Source organism: Calidris pugnax, unplaced genomic scaffold (genome assembly GCF_001431845.1).
Source record: "Calidris pugnax isolate Ruff unplaced genomic scaffold, ASM143184v1 scaffold188, whole genome shotgun sequence".
NCBI classification, from domain to species: Eukaryota; Metazoa; Chordata; class Aves; order Charadriiformes; family Scolopacidae; genus Calidris; species Calidris pugnax.
Window position 1 is genome coordinate 4,913,824 of NW_015091257.1, and position 7,461 is coordinate 4,921,284.

The window sequence follows — 7,461 nt, forward strand, 5'->3', positions numbered from 1 at the left end:
TAAGTGGTTCTGAATTTATTTATTTTCCATTCATGAAAATAAACAATTTTACACTGACATACAGTTACCACTCCAGTTTATGTTCCTGTAAAGAAGTGCAGAGCTTTGAGTTGTCTTGTAGCACTGTACATAATCAAGTACTTGCAAATAATATTTATCGCATTTATAACATTCTGACAAGGTGATTATTCTCCCATGTCTTCTCCCAAAACTCTGGGTCTCTTATCCTTAGTGAGCTTTGATGTATGGTTTGAACTGGTGGTATATGAGTATTTGTTCAGCATATAAGGGTAGTTTGGGGCTTTTATTTTAAATATATATTCTAATTCCTCTAATTTTCCCCGGGAGATTATGCAGGCACAATGATTTTCTGATCAAAATATGTTGAACTAAAAGGCTTAGAGTTTAAACATATCTTTGGGTTACTGTTGGTGTTTATGACAAGCTTTCAAACATGGAGACCATTTAGCTTGGTCCTCCAACTTATGCTGTTTATTATACCTACCTGGGTGTGATTTCAAAACCTTTTTGCCACATGTCCCACATCTGCAGCACAACACACCGTAGCCTCAAGTCAGTAAAGCACATGCTGAAATTTGAGTACAATTTACTTATTAGAATATGCTCAAGTACACGCTTTTATATTAACGTGTTTTGCTGAACTGACGTGATGAATAATCTAACTGCAATGTCCCAAAACATCTGCTCTCAGGAGAATTAGGTCATGTAGACTTACAGAACTTCAGGGGAAGGAAAAAATTACAAATTCAGCCTAACCTATTACCCAGACCTTTTTATTTGCTTTAGAAGAACACAGAACAGGAAGGTATTTGCATGAGCAAAACATTCATAAAGCTACTTTGCAGATATTTGAGTTTGAAGGTTGTTGTTCAGATGACCGTGGTGTTTCCTCCTGGCCTCAGAGCCTGTGAAATAAAATCAAAATGATTTTGCATGAATTGTCAGTGAATTGAGGGGATGATATTTCCAAAAGAGCAACACCCAGTATTTGACCTTTTCAGCTGTACTGAAAACAGCAGCCACTTTGTGTTACCAGCTATTGTGAAACTAAGGTTGAACAAGCATGGAAACTAAGAATCTTTCGTTTTAAGAGGAGGTAAGCCAAACCTCCTAAGAGATGGGACCAAATTTCCCAAGTCTTTTGACTCTGAGAGCTGATCTTCAAGAACCTACTCAAAATTGAGATATGAACGCATCAGGGTTATGTAGTGCTTGGTCTGAATGGAATTTGGAAGACTGCTCTTTCATTTTTGCACTTTTCCAATGGAAGCACATTGCTGTTAATTTCCTTCTCCTGTTTTCTTTTCATGAAGCCTTCATAACTGAAACAAGTGGAGGGAATGGAATGTGTACTCTATCTTCCTTTCTTCAAGGGGCTTAGCAGACTGATGTGGAAGGAAGATTTCTGCACAATTAATCCTCTCCTACAGTTCAAGTGGTCATGTCATCTTCATCAGAAGAAAAATCTCTTCAAAGCACAGTTGCCAAAGACGTAGAATTTTATTTTCAGAACAGAATAAAAGACACGTCTTTCACTAAAGGTCTCTTCCCTGAGCTTGTTTCAAAAAGTCACTTCACTGCAAAATGCTGCATTGTCTAAGAGCATGAGGAACACAGCCATATTGATTCAGATCACTTCAAACTTAAGTATAATTTTTCTGTTTACAAGATATTTGAAAAAAACCATCTGATGCTATTTTTCATGTTCTGGAAAATTGCATATTTTAAATTGTAAGTAATTAAGATTTCCATTGACTTTTTAATGTTACTAAATTAAACCTTTTGTTTAGACCATTTTGATCTTCCAAAAGAAATACTTCAGAACCTGTGTTCTGCAGAAAATACCTGCATCTTGGGTTTTCCTTCAGACACAGGCTGACTGCTGTATTTGTCAGTATTTCCTGGAGAATGAACTAGTGGTAAAATGCTTTCTTCTCTACAAGGAGATTGGTGATAAATGCAGTAACAGCAATTGCTTATTAAGTAAATGTGGTATGAAATGTGGTTTAGAGTCCCATAAAACAGATGGTAATGATTTGAGTCCTAACAAGCAGAGAAGCTGTGAATTTGCGGCTTGAATTCAGTGTCCAGGAATAAGACCCAGCAGGGCAAGAGGGAGTTACAATATCACCATTACAATTGCCATGCCAAGCAGATGCACAGAACAAAACTCGTTTCCATCAGCTTTGGGAGAAGTCTTCCACCTGCACAGAAGGTCTCATTGAGAAGTTACATATGAGAGAGAATGAGAGGATAAAAATGAAGATGGAGAATTAGTATAGATTTTAAAAAAGAATCTCTGAGAGCCTAATCTGCTTTTCTAAATCACTGCTAAAGTCAAGGTTTGGAGCCAAGCTGCCGAAGCTTCGACGTCATGCTGAAGTACTGTGTAATTGTCGTGAGTCTCTTCACCTCACAGGTGCACAGCAAAATGCATTTATACAGCTAATCCTGGCTGGGATGAGAGAGAAACGTCTTCTGGGAGATTCTGTCAGAGTGGTAAATAACAGAAATAATTTCTAAAATGAATGAAATTACTTATTTGGTGAAATCAGTTATGTTCCAGATCAAGCAGGTCACTGCTTACTATTTTATCTATGGTTTTAATTGCTGAACTATGGCATGTTTTCATGATGTCAGTGCTCCGACTCCTGGTGCCTGATGCACCTCCTGACTCAACAGCTCCCAGATCCTCTCAAGGACTCTTTAGTGCAGATTTAGGGCTTTAATAGTGGAAATAAATCACAATAAAAGAAGCTTTCAGAGTTCTATTAGATCATACATCTTGAAACAAATAAAGTGGGCTGCATTTAAGGAATAAAACTTCACGGGTCTGAGAAAGGCTTATAGAGTCTCCAAATTTGAGTTTCTCCTCTATGATGTTTCAGGCAAGAAGGTCCGTATGGCCTCAGGGTGTAGGAACAGAATAAAAATAAGCTGACTAGTGGCACTGTATTACCTGTGTATACCAAAATCAGCTGTTGAGATCCTGAAAGGGGGAGGGAAGTTGAAAGGTTGGATGAGATTCACAGACAAGAAAATGATTAAAAGATATAAAACACGACTTCTGATGAAAGATACAAAGAGCTTAATCAACCTAGGTTATCAAAAATATGCCAAAAGATGACTTCTTCCCTGCCTGGCCATCTCCACTGGAATCAGAACGTGTTCTTCAGCCCAACAGATGAAAGTGTAACTAGATCAAATAACTGAAATCTGAAAAGCTATTTGAATTCAGATGTGAAATAAAGCTCAGTTTTTTAAGATGACGGCAATTTATGTCTGGAAAGAACATACCCAGTGTTTCACTGGAAAATTTTAAATAAGGACTGATGACTATCTAGAAGAGACCATACAGTTCATATCAGAATAAGCTGATCTTTGCTGTGCAGAAGATCAAGTCATAAGATTGCTACGGTGCCTTATGAACTAAGAAACTAAGGAGAAAAAAAATCCCAGAAAAGCTTTATTCTTAGGCAGTGTGATTGTACGTAGAACTGGCTGACCCAACTAGAGCTTGATAATGTACAGATCTGGACATTTACCTTAGATTACTTGTCTATTTTCCTTCTCTGGCCAGTCAGAAAGATGGCATCATGACTCATTCACACTCAAATAGGTCAGAGGAATTGTCCCGTAAAAGTATTACACTCATGACCACAGATGGAGCATAACTGACTGATTTAAACTATCTATATTGCTTTTAGATTATTTAAGTGAGATGAACACTACTCTCTTGTCTCAGGATACCGTATCAGTGGAATTTTTAGATTTCACATTTTTTTAGATTAATCTCTTTGAGACAAAGAGAAGGCTGTAATATATCAATAGAAACATGAAGGTTCTTTCACTTCAGAGATAATGTTCTGCGGTATGATCAAAATTAAACGATACAAGATTTTTATAGCTTTTTCTGCTATCAAGTGACGTGTCTTTCTACAGTGATTCTGGGATGTCTCATTAACTTCAGCAGAGCTGTACAATGTAGTTAAGGGAAAAGTTCTGTGCAAATATTTAAAATTAACTTTCTTGAGCATAGTCTTACTTTCCTTATAAAGAACTGAGATTGCCTTCAGCGGAAGTTTTCCCTGAGAAAAGAATGCAGGATTTGACCCTTAGCTATATTGTAATTCTTAACAGTATTTGGGGTTTTTTTCCTTCAGTTTTGTTAAAAAAGCCTTAGATACATCATACGTCTTGAACATATGCAGATCAGTATGGACTAAATAAGGAATTCCACAGATGTGGACAATCTGGAACAAATCTTGTTACTGGTTTCAGATAAACAATAGATGAAATGGATCTGCTTTACAGCAAATTTTACCAGTGATGTTACTTGAGCTTGTTTTGAGAGTCCAAGCAATGCAAAGATAGAGGGGAAGCCTATGTTTGTTGCTCTATGTCCTTTGGAAAGGACATAAGCCTCTTTATCACCTTAATGTGTCTCGCATTCTGTCTGGGAAGAGGTGACCATGTTTAACATCCCTCAAAAAGTGTCATGGCCTTTTTTTTTTTTAGTTTCTTTATTTTCTATTCTTTCACTTTAAGCTGATTGGCTTTGATCTAAACAGCATTTGTCTAAATAAGTGATTGTCACTACTACTTTTTGGCTCTCCTCGATTGCCTGTGTGAAAGGAATTCTTGGCTTGGGTCTATTTCCAAAGGGAGAGGTGCTAACAAGAGCTGATGGGTACAGTACAGACACTAAGAACTACAGAGCCACAGGTCTGTTTTCTTCCTGCCAATGCTCACTGCGTTGTCAGTGTTACCACAGTGGATTGCTGAAACACGGTGGTTTTGTTTTTAAAAGGGATAAAATTACCTTCAAAAAATTGTTCATAATGACTGATCTGTCTTGCCTGGCCTGATATTGTGCAATACATTTCACATTTTGCACTGACTTCTTCAACCGTTGCAGATTGGTCTGTGTCCTCAGCCTTCACTCTCTTAAAATCATGTATTTTTATCTCATCTGTGACAGATTTCATGATAACTTCACTGGAATCTGATTTTCTCTCTCCATGGAGGCAGCTGGGGCACAAACCATGTCATATAATGAGCAAGGACAGTCTAAGGCCAGAACTGTACAAGAGCCAAAGCTTGCATAGCTTATTTAGGGTCAGGATTTAAATATCTGACATGTATGCTTATATTTAGGACTAACGCAACCGTGCAGTTGGAAGAGGCAGGAGCAAGCCTGATGTCAAATAATGAAGTCCTTTGTTTCTATCCTATACCACTTCTCACTGTGTACTAAAGGAATTGATCATTGTTCAAAAACGTGAACTATAAATGTTAAGTATTTATAAAACACCATTGCAGAAATGTAGCTGGACGTTCCCCATTTAGGGTTTCAATCAATTTTGAACTGGAACAAGGATGCAACTGCTTTATTATGTGAAAATAATAGTGTATTCACACACAAATTTCAGCACTTTTTCTGTATGTGCTTACTTTCGCCGCAGTCTGCAACTGAACTATTTAATTAATGAAAAAGGTAACACTTCTTTGAAGAAACTTAGGGCCTTTTGTCAGCATGTTGTTTATTTCCTTTTCAAGTTCATTGTTTAAATAGCACCATCTTATCAAATTCCTAGAAAACTACATTCATTGCAGTAAGTAAGTAACTATCCTTCAAAACAGTATTCACCTTTTTTGTCCTTTTTTAAGATTATTTTTTTCTTTTCATGGGAGCTGAAGAAAAAAAGTAATCCTTTTTGGAAAAGAAAAAAATATAGGATTGAAATGGTTTCACTCCCTCACCGAGGACAATGGGATCACACCATGGTGGCCCTTAGCAGATGCTTCTGAGGATCTCAGACTTGAACTGGACCAGAGATTTTGTGTGCCTTTTTGAGACTAGGTAAAAGGACCTAGGCTTTTGAATTAAACATTAGCCTTGGTGGAGTACTGGCATGAAATATCCATTTTAGAAGTTGTGAGCAGTGGGTCACTCATACTAATCAAAATAAGTGCTGTCGCTATGGACGTGAGAGAGAATCTAAGCATGACTTCTCCATGACTGCCCCACTTTGCTTAGGAGCCTACCCAGCCTGCTTGCCAGGTATCATTTCAGAGGCATCTTTTAATTATCTTCATATACCAGATCTGCGTGTTCCAATATGGAATTACTCTCACAGAGAGAGGATCTGTTTTCATGTTGGAAGGTTAATCTCTCTGACTTCAATTTACAATTATAGGAGTTTGCTTTGTCTTTCTTGGCAGGGTTAAAAAGCTGTCAGGTATTTATTCTATACCTATGCACCCACTGCAAGGACTCAAGCCACCTCTCAGCCATGTCTCTGGTGAAGTGAAAAACAGGGCTTCTCAGATATCCACAAATTCCATGTCCTTGAAATGTGAAAATTAAATGAGCTTTTACTATTTCTGTGTGCAGAAGTAAAATCACTGTCCTCTTTCTACATGCTTCATATATATTTTTTTCTTAAATAGATGTGGTAAGGATTATTTTGGATTTTTAGCATTATAGCAATTGAGCACTCCCAGTGACACACAGCACTTTATGATGACATTGGATTTCACTCAAGAGAAGCTCATGTTCTTATGTGACATTGCAGAGATGATAGTCTTCTGCTTTTAGTTCCTGAGACAGCTCTTTTGCAACTGACTCAACTGTATCTTCATGGCACTGCACCATTCTAGAAATCTCTGGCTTTAGGACACATATTTTTTTCCCCTCAAGCAGGCAAAATCTGTGTTCTTGAGTCTCACAAACCATGTTTTCACTGTTGTTAAAACAGACCTCATTTGACTGAGACCACTAACAAAGTGGTTCAGATTACACTGAAAGTATGAGTAGCTCGCTCTAGAGTTTGCTATTTTACCAGTCTCTATGCCACTTGAAACTGGTTGTGCAAATATTGTGGAGCTTCGAGACAGTTAAACCTGAAGGTAATTTGGTGCCATCTAATTTGAGTAATCCTGGACATACTTCTAGCAGCAACGATGTTCTGTGGGAATGCTATGGCAACATCAAAACGTTGGCTGTCTAGCAGGCTTACTGCATCCTGTGCATGATCCGTGAATAAACAGAGGAATTTAGTTCCCAGAGTGTCAGTCTGGCACATTTCACAAGCACTACATTCACTTACCCAAAAAAAAAAAAAAAAAAAAAACCACCAGAAAAACAGAAAAACACTTTGCAAACAAATGAGGAAGCAACTAGTGAACACTCAGCAGATATGATCCTGATGATATAGCGTACTTCAGATGTGCTAATGTAGTTGGCTTACATTTTTATTAGAGTGTAATTGTTATATGAGGTCCCAAAAGATTCTTTTTGGTAGCAATTCTTTCCATAGCTCTTGCCACTAAGCTTATTTGAAAACAGTATGGAATTTGATCTTGTTGGGATGAGGATTTTGCTGGCAACGTGTTGAGATAACTTTATGCAACTATCTTGGAACTCAGCCGTTAACC

General features: G+C 37.6%; 1 protein-coding gene across 1 annotated transcript in view; it reads right to left on the bottom strand.

Moving 5' to 3' along the window:
• Positions 1 to 553: 553 nt before the first annotated feature.
• The window catches only part of DHRSX (dehydrogenase/reductase (SDR family) X-linked), a 233,957-nt gene continuing 227,049 nt past the window's right edge, over positions 554 to 7,461 (bottom strand). Inside the window, exon 9 of the mRNA XM_014960305.1 lies at positions 554 to 926. The gene's annotated coding sequence lies outside the window, so the exon portion shown is untranslated. The remainder of the gene's footprint in view (positions 927 to 7,461) is intronic.